General features: G+C 39.5%; 1 pseudogene; it reads left to right on the plus strand.

Moving 5' to 3' along the window:
- Window positions 1–386: 386 nt before the first annotated feature.
- Window positions 387–1,398, plus strand: LOC139438812 (histone-lysine N-methyltransferase SETMAR-like; annotated as a pseudogene).
- The last annotated feature ends 12,471 nt before the right edge of the window (window positions 1,399–13,869 follow it).

The raw sequence follows: 13,869 nt of genomic DNA on the forward strand, positions 1-13,869 counted from the left end.
TTTTTTTTTTATGCTTTATCTAGGTTCTATTTGTATTATTTCTTTTTATACATCTTAATAATTAACCACCATGTTCTTTTTCCTAATTTATTGCTTCTTTAGCCTTATCCCAAGCAATAACTTAAAAAGTTTTATACACTAGTTTTATTTTTCTATTACACTTTAAAATAAGTGTAGAAATACCTCTTGCACATTTTGAGCAACACTGGTATTATTTAGGTTGGTGCAAAGGTAATTGTGGTTTTGCATTGTTGAAATTTGCTGTTTGATATTGGAATACATTCTTAAATAAATATAGTTATGTTATACATCATGTGCATTTCTTGCTTTCTGTTTTCTTGCTAATGACTTAGTATTTGTTGTTCATTTTATATTTATTTTAGACTATGGAAACGGTGTTAGACAAAGAGCAAATTCAAGTGATATTCTTATTTGCATTCAAAATGGGTCATAAAGCAGCAGAGACAACTGGCAACATCAACAGCGTGTTTGTCTTGGAGCTGCTAATGAATGTACAGTGTGGTGGTGGTTCAAGAAGTTTTGCAAAGGAGACGAGAGCCTTGAAGATGAGGAGAGTAGTGGCCGGCCATCGGAAGTTGTCCACCACCTGTTGAAAGCAATCATTGAAGCTGATCCTCTTACAATTACAGAGAAGTTGCTGAAGATCTCAACATCGACCATTTGGCATTTGAACCAAACTAGAAAGGTGAAAAAGCTCAATAAGTGGGTGCCTCATGAACTGACTGAAAATCAAAAAAATTGTCATTTTGAAGTGTCATTTTCTCTTATTCTATGCAACAACAACGAACCATTTCTCAATCAGATTGTGACTGAAAAGTGAATATTATATGACAACTGGTGATGACCAGCTCAGTGGGTGGATCGAGAAGAAGCTCTAAAACACTTCCCAAAGCCAAACATGCATCAAAAAAAGGTCATGGTCGCTGTTTGGTGGTCTGCTGCAGGTCTGATCCACTACAGCTTTCTGAATCCTGGGGAAACCATTACATCTGAGAAGTATGCTCAGCAGATCGATGACATACATTGCAAACTGCAACGCCTGCAGCTGGCATTGGTCAACAGAAAGGGCCCAATTCTCCACAATGACGCCCAACTGCACATTGCACAACCAATGCTACAAAAGTTGAATGAATTGGGCTACGAGGTTTTGCCTCATTCGCTATATTCACCTGACCTCTTGCCAACTGACTATCACTTCTTCAAGCATCTTGACAACTTTTTTTCAGGAAAAATGCTTCCACAACCAGCAGGTTGCAGAAAATGCTTTCTAAGAGTTTATTGAATCCCAAAGCTTTGATTTTTATGCTACAGGAGTAAGCAAACTTATTTTTGCTTTGGCAACAATGTGTTGACTGTAATGGTTTCTATTTTGATTAATAAAGATGTTTGAGTCTAATTATAATGAGTTAAAATTCATGGTCTGAAACCACAGTCCCTTTGGCACCAACCTAATACATGCAGGTATTATTATATGCAGGTAATACATGTAGGTAATCCTTAGTATCAAAGCCCAAATCATGATAATTTTTCTCTCTCAAGAAGGTGAAAATTATATGAAGATGGGGGCTTTTGCCCACCTGATTTACTCAGAACTTTACTAACTAGGACAAAGTTGGCACATAGGAGGGCCTCAAATTATCTGAAAATTACCTGGGGAGTTCCTTCACTTTTGTTTGGAGAAGGACCGAGTAGGATAGTGGACTCCTCTTTCCCCTTTTCCTAAGCTCATCATCCAGGGGCTTCCTTCCTCCATCAGAAGGGGCTGAACCCCAGTTCCCATGAGGCCCAAGGGCTGCACAGCATGGACATTTGACTTTCCCAAAGTGCCATTGAAACCTCTAGAGCTAAACATGGACTGGCTGGTTTCCCAGTATTCTGATTACCTTTACAATTTACCTCTGTCTTTCTCTCTCTTTCTCCTCCCCCCCACCCCTCTCACACACACATACACACATATTGACAAGGTCTTTTATTCTTGCCCCGTATGAGGGTGGAACAACCGAGGGTCAGGGTCCTCCCTTGGGAACTTACCTGTAGGTGTACCCAGCAGTGTCTTGGCCTCGGTATATCTTGCTGTGGGATGACCAGTGCGTCAGAGTCCTGCCCTTCTCTTCTCTTGCTCTCTCCAGGCTTGGCTTGTAAGTTTCCCCAGTAAAACCTTTTCCTCAATCCACACTGTGTGATGTTGTGAAAATCTTTCCAAGTTGTCCTTTACGACATCTGACAAACACAAAGGAACCTAACTGGCATAACAAATGGTGGCAGGAGACATATGTAAACCTCATGTGCAGTTGAACAAAACACTCTGAAATAAGAACATATTCCTACAGGGTGCCCAGGCTCTGGCACAGAGTAGCTATGCAATAAATTATTTGTTGACCCAATGATGAATGGATGAATGACTATTTGTAGTTGGTGAAAGAATAGCAGCTGAAAAACTTTTCACAAGTTGCTTCATGTTTAATACTCTGAAATGGAGAAATCTCAGAAGAGAAATAAATCACAACTTAAGTTACTGGCATTTTTAAGTGATGATTTAGTTTAGGTGACCAAATATCCTGAGTAAGTGAAGCTTACTCTTCAAAACATATGCTTAGCTTTTGAGTGAGCACTCTTTTATAAGGCGCCCTATTTCTCTGACTTATTAAGAATATTTTATCAGAGTTAATATTGTTCTGAATACCTTTTAGTAAAGACAGCATTTTAAAAATAATTAAAATGAGATCTAGATCAAAAAATATTAGGGGCCTTATTTTATGTCCTTTTTGGTTTGCTGCAAAAATAATTTGTGTAACCAAGGGATACATACCCCAAATCTATTAATGGATATCTTTGCTTTCTGTGTGTTACCCTTTTCCTGTGACCGCTTTTCTCCTCACTAGACACCTATCTTCTCCCAATCTCCTAATTATCTTTGTTGCAGGTATATTGTTCAGAGATTATCAGGTCTTGGGATAAACAATGAAAAGGACAGCATTGTATCAGAAACAGTTAAAAAAATTATTTTATTATCTTTTTTTTTTAAAGATACACAGATCACACAAAATGTTACATTTAAAAAATATAAGAGGTTCCCATATAATTCCACTCCCCCCTCCCTCCCCCACATCAACGACCTCTTTTATCAGTGTGGCACAGTTTTAAGGTCGATGCCAGATTTCACCAGGACTCGACTGTTATCCAGTATTCGCCACCTTGGCTGGTGTCTTGCTGGTTCTTCGTCCCTAGAACCCTGGCACACGCCATCATGCCCTAACCATGGAATCTCATCGCTCCTCTCCTTCTCCGTCCTCAGGACTTCTCCTCTCCCCTGGGCTATCCAGGGAAAAAGCAAAATTCCTTCACTTTACAGGGAGCTCATAGTCCTCTCTGTAATTTCTTCTTTTTTCAGACCATGCATGGTCTGTTATTTTTCACACCCAAAGAAGCCCATTCAGATAATTTCCTAAACAAACACCCAGCTCCACATTAAATGACAATAGCAACAGTTAATGTATTTTTTTTGTCTATTTTAAATACCAAGGTTTTTATTCTTATTACATCTATTAAGAGCAAAACATTGAAAGGAACTTAAATATTTGATAATAGGAAGTTGGACACATAAAGGCACATCCATGATGAATTATATGTTACAGAACATACAGAAAAATGTTCACCAAACATCATGTCAATAAAGCAGATTATAAAAGCTTACAAGACACTATGTGCAATTTGATGCCTTTGGTTTTAGACAGATACTCATCAGGAACTTATTATAAATACCTACTTTATTTGTCATGGACTATAACAATATGACTCTCCCAGGGCCTATTATGAAGTTTAACATCAATTGCTTGGTCTCAAATTCTCCTAATCACTGTGCTCTACTAATATACCTTCACTAACAGCCAGCAGTCATTGAAGGGCTTTCTCCAGGCCATTACAGGGCCACGTGCTTCAAAGGTATTAACTCCTTTTGTCTTGGAAACAACCCTCTGAGTCACTTACCACTACTACCTCCACTTTATAGCTGAGCAACCGAAGGCCCGGAGATGTTAAGTATCTTGTTCAATTCATGAAGTGCTAAAACCTGATTTGAACCCGAACGTTTGGTTCAGGACCCAGCCCTTTTATCTTCTTAGCTTGAGCGTTTATCCCCTTTCCCCGCTTGTCCTCAGATAGCATTTCTTCCTACTTCACTTGGCTCTGCTTCCCTCAGCCCTTCCCATTGCTAATGTGAGCTCCTCTGTTGGTTAGGGAAGAATGAGGAAACTGAGGAAGAGAATTCTACTCATTGAATCAATAACTTTAATTTTATGCATACTATTAAATCAATAGTTCTGGTCAAAGGAACGTTTATAATAGCTCTACTGTCCCTCCCCTTTAGCAAGGAAATGAGTCCTTTCTTGACATTTTAAGACCTTTTCTTGTTTAACGCAGGTACGTGAATGGCGGGAGATCTGACAGTTGCTGTGCTGGACATACACTTACTTCTATTTGCTGTTCGACCCTTGACTGCCTGTGGAAGAATCCAGAGGTAAGGGGGTTACATGAGCACCCAGAGATAAGCTCTGAGAAACCCCGGGTCTGTAAACGTCACTAAGCCTGGAGAGTCTCTGCGGGAAGCATGGTGGGCCGGGCTTTCCCACTCGGCCTGGTGACGCGAACGGTAGACTTGACCGTGGGCAGAGCGCTCTCCGCCCTGATCCCTGCTTAGTTCAGGGCCTGGCCAGGCCTTTAGAAGCTGCCCTCCCTGCCCCCCACACCCCCTGCAGGCCGGCCCAGCTGTTTGCTTCCTCAGCAGGAGAAGGAAGCCGCCCAGCTGGCAGGAGGAGTGCTTTGCTGTGAGGCTGTTTCCGTCCTGCCCCAGGCCCTGCCTGGCTGGCTAGGAGGCGCATCCTCAATGCGTTACCACACAGAGTCTAGATGAGAACCGGTTAGCCTTCACGTCTGCCTTCAAACGCTGTCGTGATCAAGTTCAGTTTCCTCCTTAAAAGTTTTTTGTTTGTTTTGTTTTTCATTAAGAGAGAAGATCAAAGGCAGCTCTGTAAATGTTTTGAAGAAACTAAAAAAAGAGGGAAAGTGACACAGATTTCCAGTGGATAAGATCATGTTTGTTGTTTCACTGTGGTTTCCAAAACAAAATAAATAATAAGAACGCAACCCAAAACTCCCGAGCCTGGAGCTTGCTTGTGCGTGAACTGAGTTTCGGCGCCGCCATCCACTCTGTCCACTTTTTGTGGCTGTAATGGGAGGCAAAGCCTTGGAGAATCCCGCGGGGTATCCTGAAGTGAAGAGCTAACACCTTTACACTGAATTTATTCTCTAGTCTTTCAAGTTTGATGCCGGAATTTCCTCTCTTCACCTCTTGCTGTTCCACATTTCTTACCTTATACAATATTATAAGGTGTCCTTTAAATATTCGCACATGAGAAATTGCCATGTAAGGTCATCACATAATCACCCCTTTAATGGTAGCTTCATCCTAGCATGTAAGAATTGTCTTGTGCTACCATATGATAGAATCCTTTGGGTGTTAAAATAGCTGCCCCCTGGCCCTTTGACTGGATTGCTTTTGTTATCACAGTATGTCAACCTAGATTTGCCCTGTCACACAAATGTGCTGTCAGGAGCTTAGTTTTGACAGTTTTAGTTATGTTTCTCCTTGTAGCATATTGTCACACGTATACTGACAAGAAGAAATGTGGTCTGCTAAATATAAATCCTCCAGGAAAAGGAGAGAAGTCACTCTTGAGGCAAAACTCTATAAATTATTTAGAGTTAATTTGTTCTATGCGGGGCCAAGAACCATTTCTAAGTGACGGGGGGGAAATATTTCATATCAAATTATAAGAAACAAAGGGTTTTAAAAGAAAATAAATAGAATATTTTATAATGTTAAATGGTAATCCTTTAATTGTGCACAAACTTGCCATAAAAGTATTGGTGAAAATAAGAATGTGTTAACACTGACCTCATTTACAGTAATAAGAATTTATACGTACTCTGCTCTTCCAAAGAAAATGACCTCTCTCTATTTTTATGTTTGCTTATACTCTCAGAGAATCTAAGACACCAAAAGGTTAAGAATCATGCTTTGCTGTCAGTATAGACAGGCACTGATCTCCTGGCACTGATCTCCTGGCACAGCAAGGAGGCCAGCTACTTTGGGGATGTCTGATCTTCAGTACAGTTTTACAAGAGATACAGAAGATGCTTTTTTATATATTTTTTGAACAGGTGTCATTTGACTAGTTCAGTTGGTGGAACATAAGGCTCTTAGTCTCAGGGTTGAAACCACACTGGACACACAACAACATCATCAAGGACAGTTGAAAATGACAATGACAACATCAACAGGTTTTAAGTTTTAGGCCCACGGTTAGATTTTCCCCAACCCTATTCCACCAACCAAAGCTTTAGTTCTCTCATTTTAGATTTTTAAAATTTTATTTGGGCAGCATTTGAAATGATGAAAGCTTGGCCTTAAGAAGTGTGTAATAGCTGTTGTATCTTAACTCTCTAAGACAGCTCACCAAATAGGTGAAGATTCTAACAAATGTTCTAACTTAATGTGCTTCTGTGGTCTCACATTCTCCGGATTGGCCTTTCACTGTTTTTCAAATAAGACCTGAGCATTTAAGTACCCTCTTTTGCTCAGTTTGGTTCTTTGGCTTGATGTTCTTTTGATTTTTCTCAACTATTCATCCTTTATGGCCCAACTCAAACATTATCTTCCAAGGTGCTTCCAAGGCACAACTACTTGTTCTCTGTCTTATCATACAAATGCCCTATGTCCCTAGAGCTTATTTCATTTGTTACTATGTTTGTGTTAGCTGACTTTATGCCTGTCTCTCTCACTGATTGTAAATTCCTCAAGTGTAGGGAGCATTTCTTCTTTACTTCTGTTTCTTATATAGAGAGTAAATGCTCAGTAATTGCAACATGAATAAAAGCACCTGAAAGTGGCCAAAAGAATGGTTTGTGGAGCACCTGGTATCGTTACATCATAGGAAAGAGTCAAGTAGACTCTGTTCTTAGTGATGTTTCATGTCATGCTACCTCCATCTTTGGCTGACAGATAGTGACGTTAATGAATCTGAAAAGAATTTTCTGCTCCAAGGTTGACCTCGCTATTATGTTTTTATTATTTTATTCAAAAGTAATTTGAGTGACTTCACAATAAAAAGTACAGATGAAATAACACAACACACAAACATGAAAACAAAATGTAGCAGTAAGAGTCAAATAATAAAAGTGGACAGAGGAAAAGAAAGTAAAAAAACTTTCCTTAAAGGTGACCTATTTTATGATTCCTAGAAGGGAACATTGAAAACCTTTGTGCATAACATCTCTGATGTAATTGAACCAGAAGTTATTAAGCCAATATTGGGGAGAACCAAATTAATTGATCTGCACATTCTGTAAGTATTAATAGAATCACTTGGATTTTTCAGGACCTGTATAGAAAACAAATATTGAAATCTCTGGTAAATACCCCAAGGGGACATATTCTGAGCTGTTGATAGAACTTCACTATATATAGACTCTTTTAATGGATCACCTGCTCCAGGGCTGATAGTAATGAATTTGAATGGAAAAGAGACCTAAGCAATGAGCTTCTCTTATAGCCCAACTCCTGAAGGGCATTCGTTGGTGAGGCTGTGAAAAGACCACACCTGGCACTTAGTCAGGCATAAGCCTTAGTGGAACTTACAGACAGGAGAGAATCTCTGAAGGCAGTGGTTCCGAGAATGAAGATAGTGCTCCACAAAGAGGCAGGAAAGATGAGGGGTGACATAATGGGTCTCAGAACACGGACTTTTCTTAGGGGGATAACAAGCACGTACCATAGGGTATGAGAACAGAGTTCCTGCCTGGGTCACAGGAAGCGTACATGTGGGGTGTGGTGATGTTTTCATAATATGCTCTTAGGAAGGAAGCTTTCCAAGGACATTTACTGCTTTGGGACAATCATGGTTTAGGGTAACATCTATACATTCTCTTCCCTCTGGGGAGGGTTGTTAACCCTTAACTTATGCCTAAGTCATGCAGGCTACTATGTGCTGAAGACTTAGCAGGGTCTGTGATCCTTGGGCTCTCAGAAATCTCTTTGTAGTAGCCTCTGGGTATACAAAAAATTTTGGTGGTATTTCCATGTACATGCTATGACCAGTAAGAACAAAAAGGGTCACAGAAGAGGTAAGGCTTTCCCACTCCTGGCAGACATACTTTCACAGAACAGAAGATTTCCTTAACTGCCCACTCCTAACCAGCTTAAGCAAAGGGCAGGGTGAAGGTGGGAGGTGTTCACAAGGAAATAGTGGAATTTCACCACAGTGGAGGGAGGCAGGTGGAACCAGAGCTGAAAGGCTGGAGACACAGATCCCTCCGTCTCTGGCCACTCCAACATCCCTCTCTGCTGCTCTCGGTCTGTCAACTTCTCATTATAGACTCTTTACTGACCAATTTTCTATGCTTCTTCATGCAAGGACTACCAATATCAACCTTCTGATGTCCTTAAAAATTCATTGTCATCAGGTAAGTGGCTAGAGTTCCTGAGGTCGAACTCTAACCTCCTAAGAGGAGATAAGATCTGATTGGTCCAGCTTGGGACAGCATCCACAGGAATTGAACCAATGGTGGCAAAAGAAGCAAGATTCTAGAGGTTTACAGTGGGAAAGGGGTAATGGTAGACTCTGAACAGCCATCCAAAGAGATGTCAACTACAAATGTAAAAAAAATCATGAGTGAGGGACCACATCTGTGGTAGTGAAGAACACATGGGGACTTTTGTGAATTGCAAGAAAGAACAACCAGCACATTCAGAAATCAGCTTTTATTCCCTTTCCTGTTATTAAATGCAACAGTTTACCTCTTAATGAAGGCCTTACCTTAATCTTAAGTGACATGACATAGAAGTACTGAGTCTGGGTCGCCACTATAGAAAGCAAGAGAGTGAAGTTCAAACAAATGAATAATTGCTTCCATTAATCATTCCTGCATATTTATCTTGACAAAAGTATATAGGTATAATAATTAATGATTTTAATAATAGTGCCATTTCTTTTTGAGGACCTTAATCAGTATTTAGCCTTTAGCTATGGGGTAGCCGATCTAAAATAAGCCCAAATTACATCAGTTTCCTTTGAACCATCAACATTGATGATAGTCATGGTGACAGGAGCAACTGACAGAAGTTACTTCCTTTCTGTCTTCATTCCTATAGGGATTTCCCAGCAGGATTCTTGTCATTTTTTTGTTCTCATTGGCTCCTTGCCTTTTCCTTTCCCCATGGATTCTTGCTCTGTTCAGTACACACATAGGCTACTAAATGACTTCACAGTCATAACAGGCATACTCCAGGCAGAAATTTGATGCTTTAAACTTTGAAAATGAAATGTAGACCTTTATGGAAATTATGTTTAAGGTTGGTGCAGACCAATCTGCAACAAGTACATTTAAAAAAATCACTTTCAGATGAATTTCTTGCTTCTTATTCTCCTTTTATATTTTAAGTGATGACTTTTTAATTTTGTGCTGTGACTTTCTTTATTATGCTTCAATTCTGATGATAGCACCATACTACCAAAATAATAAGTGTGTGCCCAGTAATTTAACAGAGTAAAACTTACCATCATCCATTGTGAAGCAGTAATTAATAGATTGGTGCTAACTGAGCTTCAATTGAGTTGGAAGGAAAGACATAGACATCAGGCAATAGAGAGGTTACCTCTAGCCAAATTATGTATTATGATAATTTGAGATCTAACAGTTGTATATTTTCCATTTTGTATTTCTGTTATCACAGAAAATACCTATGGTATTTTATTCCTTGCTCCAGTCTAATTTCAAGTAGCTACATGACAGGGGCATTTACACACTTCTCTCATTTCAGCTCAACGAGCTTTTAGCAGATGTTCAGCAAATGCTTGTTGGTTGATTGATATGAGGAAATAAATACTGATACTTATAAAAATATTTCTTGGGTATTTAATAATACTTACTAAAGTCCAACATAGCACAGAATAGCATAGAATAGAGTTTCTCTCTCTACCTACTTCACTTTCCTTGCTAAACTATTTGGATGGAGTTAATAAAGGTAAGTGTCTATCCTTTTGGGAGTGGGTGGGAGGTGGGAGCCATAGTGGTCCAGAGTTGGCTGTTTGAAGTCATGTAGAATGAGAAGTGCATCTACCTACAGGCTGGTCCAGGGTGTGAGGTAGAACCTGAGCAGGGCAGTCCACATGGTATGGAGTGTCAGAGGCTGAGCAGTTCTAGAAGGGCTTCATAAGGGTGAGGGGGTAGCCTGGCAAGGGTAGTCAGAGCCTGAGTGGGATGAAAAGGACATCCAAGATAGTTATTAAGTCCTTGGGTGGGAAAAGGAGTGTTGGCTGTTGGCAGAGGTGGAATATTGGTTATATACAGAGATATTGATCAAATAAGTACATGTATTAAAGATTAAGGGGGGAAGCGGACTTGGCCCAGTGGTTAGGGCATCCGTCTACCACATGGGAGGTTCGCGGTTCAAACCCCGGGCCTCCTTGATCCGTGTGGAGCTGGCCCATGCACAGTGCTCATGCACACAAGGAGGGCCCTGCCACGCAGTGTTGTCCCTGCATAGGGAAGCCCCACTTGCAAAGAGTGCGCCCCATAAGGAGAGCCGCCCAAAGCAAAAGAAAGTGCAGCCTGCCTAAGAATGGTGCCACCCACATGGAGAGCTGACACAGCAAGATGACGCAACAAAAAGTAACAAATTCCCATGCCGCTGACAACAACAGAAGCGGACAAAGAAGAAGATGCAGCAAAGAGACACTGGGGTGGGGGGTGGGGAAGGGAGAGAAATAAAGAAATAAAAAAAAACAAAAAACAAAAAGGATGTGGTTATATTTAAATAAATAAATAAATAAAGATAATGGGAGCCAGTTTCTCACTGTTAGAGAAAATGCAGCAAGGATAAAAACTAGAATGAAACCTGTGGATTAGAACTTACATTATTGATGTGAAATCATAATTTGAATGTAAATAGAGATAGATAGAAAGTTATAGAAACAAATATAGCTGTATGCTTATAAAAACACTAAACATTGATATATGGCTATGTCTGTGTATTCATTATATATACATACTTACATAGATATCCTAGCTCTGTTTCCTGAGAAGTCTTTGGAACTATGATACCCATAATACCAAAGATCATACTTACCACATAGTATTTGGTTTCTAAATACCACTTTCCAGTAAAAAGATCATTAAGAAGGATGAAGGACTTCTTTCAGAAATGCTACTTCCATGGTTAGGGCAGGGAAAGCTTTATAAGACTACATCATCTTGTGGGAGAAAACAAGGGCTCAGAAGAAAGCTTTGGTTTCCCACTGGCCAAATGAGGCTCAATTTGAGTATAGGCATACCTTGTTTTATTGCACTTTATTGTGCTTCAGAGATACCGCATTTTTTTAATGAATTGAAGTTTGTGCAGCCCTATGTCTAGCAAGGCTATTAGCACAATTTTTCCAATAGCATGTGTTCATGTTCTGTCTCTGCATCACATTTTGATAATTTTCAAAATATTTTAAAAATTTCATTATTATTATATCAGTTATGGTGAATTGTGATCTGTGGTCTGTCATGTTACTATTGAAATGGCTTGAGGTACCATGAACCACTCAGATAGAAGATGCTATACATAATAAATATATGTGTTCTGACTGCTCCATGACCAGTGTTCCCCATCTCTCTCTCTCCTAAGGCCTCCCTATTCCCTGAGAAAAACAATATTGAAATTAGGTCAAATAGTAACTCTAAATGGCCTCTGAGTGTTCAAGTGGAAAGATATCAAGGGGAAGGAAGTCAAAAGCTAGAAATGGAGGAGTTCTGGGAAGATGGCTTTGAAGTAGCCAGGCAGGGCTCAACTCTCTCATGAAAACAATGACTAAAGGGCCAAAAGCTGTCTGAAGGACCTGAGTTGGGGGTCTGCAGACCAGGAGAGTGCTACAGAACTCCCAGGAGGGAAAGGGACAGAGAGACAAAGAACCTGAAACAACAAACTTGAGTTACCAACCCTCACCCCGCAACAGTGACTGGGAAGGACTCCCATCCCCACCCTCAACATATTAAGCCTGGATAAAACCTCTGGCTCACAGAAACTGACTGAGAGGGGAACAGACATCTTTCTCCCTGTCAGGTGTTACAAAAGAAAAGGGGGGGGGGGGGGTCTCTTCAGTAAAATTGGCCAGCAGAGCATGCTTTGGCCAGACCAAAACAAAGGGAAGCAGAAATTGAAAGAAATGCCTCTGAGGAAGGGTCTCTGACAAGTGCCATCTGCTGGCTGGTCTGGAAATTGCATGGAGAAAAACTGCTTTTAAGTCTCTCTGTGTCCTAACTCCTGGGAGAAAATCTGCATCCCATTAGTGAGTCTTGGGTCGAATTTGATAAAATAAGCTGGGAAATTTTAAAGACTTAGAATAAGTTGAACAAAATATCAAAGAAGAGCTGAGAAAAAACAATAGGCAAGAGAGAGAAATTGGTCATCAGAGTAAATTCATCAACATGTACAAATGCCTAGATATCAGCAAAAACAAAAAACAAGTCATACTAGGAAACAGGAAGAGATGGCCCAGCCAAAGGATCAAACCAAATATCCTGAAAAGATACAGGACTTAAGACAATTAATGAATGATAATCACACAACTTTTCTAAATCAATTGAAAGAATTGAAAGAAAATTTGACTAAAGAGATAAAGAATATTAAGGAGACACTGGATGATCATAAAGAACAAAAGCCAGAAAAGAAAAGTAATAGAGCTTATGGGTGTAAAAGACTTGATGAATGAGATTAGAAACACATTAGAGGCACATAAGAGCAGATTTGAATTGCTCAAAGAGAGAATTAGTGATTTTGAAGATAGAACATGGAAACTGGAAAAGATAGGAGAAGAGAATGGAAATAATGGAACAGGGTCTTAGGGAATTGAATGACAACAAAAAACACACAAACATATACATTATCAGTCTTCCAGAAGGAGAAGAAATTGGTATGATGTATATAAGGAACTGAAGGAAAAACTTAAGCCAAGAGTTCTATATCTTGCAAAAATGTCCTTCAAAAATGAGGATGAGTTCAAAGTCTTCAGAGACAAACAAAAATTTATAGAATATATTACCAAAAGACCAGAATCACAAGAGATACTAATGGGAGTGCTGCAGCTGGAAAGGAAAAAAACAAGGGTCAGAGACTTGGAGAAGACTGTAGAAGAGAAGATTTTTAAGAAGAGTAAAATAAAGGGTAAAAAGACAGACAATAGAAAGATATGATAACAGAAAGCAAAAGGACAAAATGGAAAAAGTAAGTAATACCTTTATAGTAATAACATTGAATGTTAGTGGCTTGAACTTCCTGCTCAAAAGACATAGACTGGTAGAATGGATTTAAAAAGAAATATGAGCCATCTATATGCTGCCTACAAAAGACTTACCTCAGATGTAGTGACACAATCAGGTTCAAAGTGAAAGGTTGGAAAAAGATAATCCATGCAAATAGTAACCAAAAAAACAAACAAACAAACAAAAAACTACTGGAGTAGTGAAGCTAATATTGAACAAAATAGATTCTAAATGCAAAGCCATTATAAGGGATAAAGAAGGTCATTATATATTAATAAAAGGACAATTGACCAAGAAAAATAACTATATTAAATATTATGCACCTAACCTGAGTGTCCCAAGATACATGAGACACACTGGCAAAACTGGCAAGGGAGAAATATATGTCTCTACAATAATAATTGGAGACTTCAAAACACCACTCTCAGTATTGGATAGGTCATCTGGGAAGAGAATAAATAACAAAACAGAGTGCTTGAATAATAT

The sequence above is a fragment of the Dasypus novemcinctus genome, chromosome 4 (genome assembly GCF_030445035.2).
Source record: "Dasypus novemcinctus isolate mDasNov1 chromosome 4, mDasNov1.1.hap2, whole genome shotgun sequence".
Taxonomy (NCBI): Eukaryota; Metazoa; Chordata; class Mammalia; order Cingulata; family Dasypodidae; genus Dasypus; species Dasypus novemcinctus.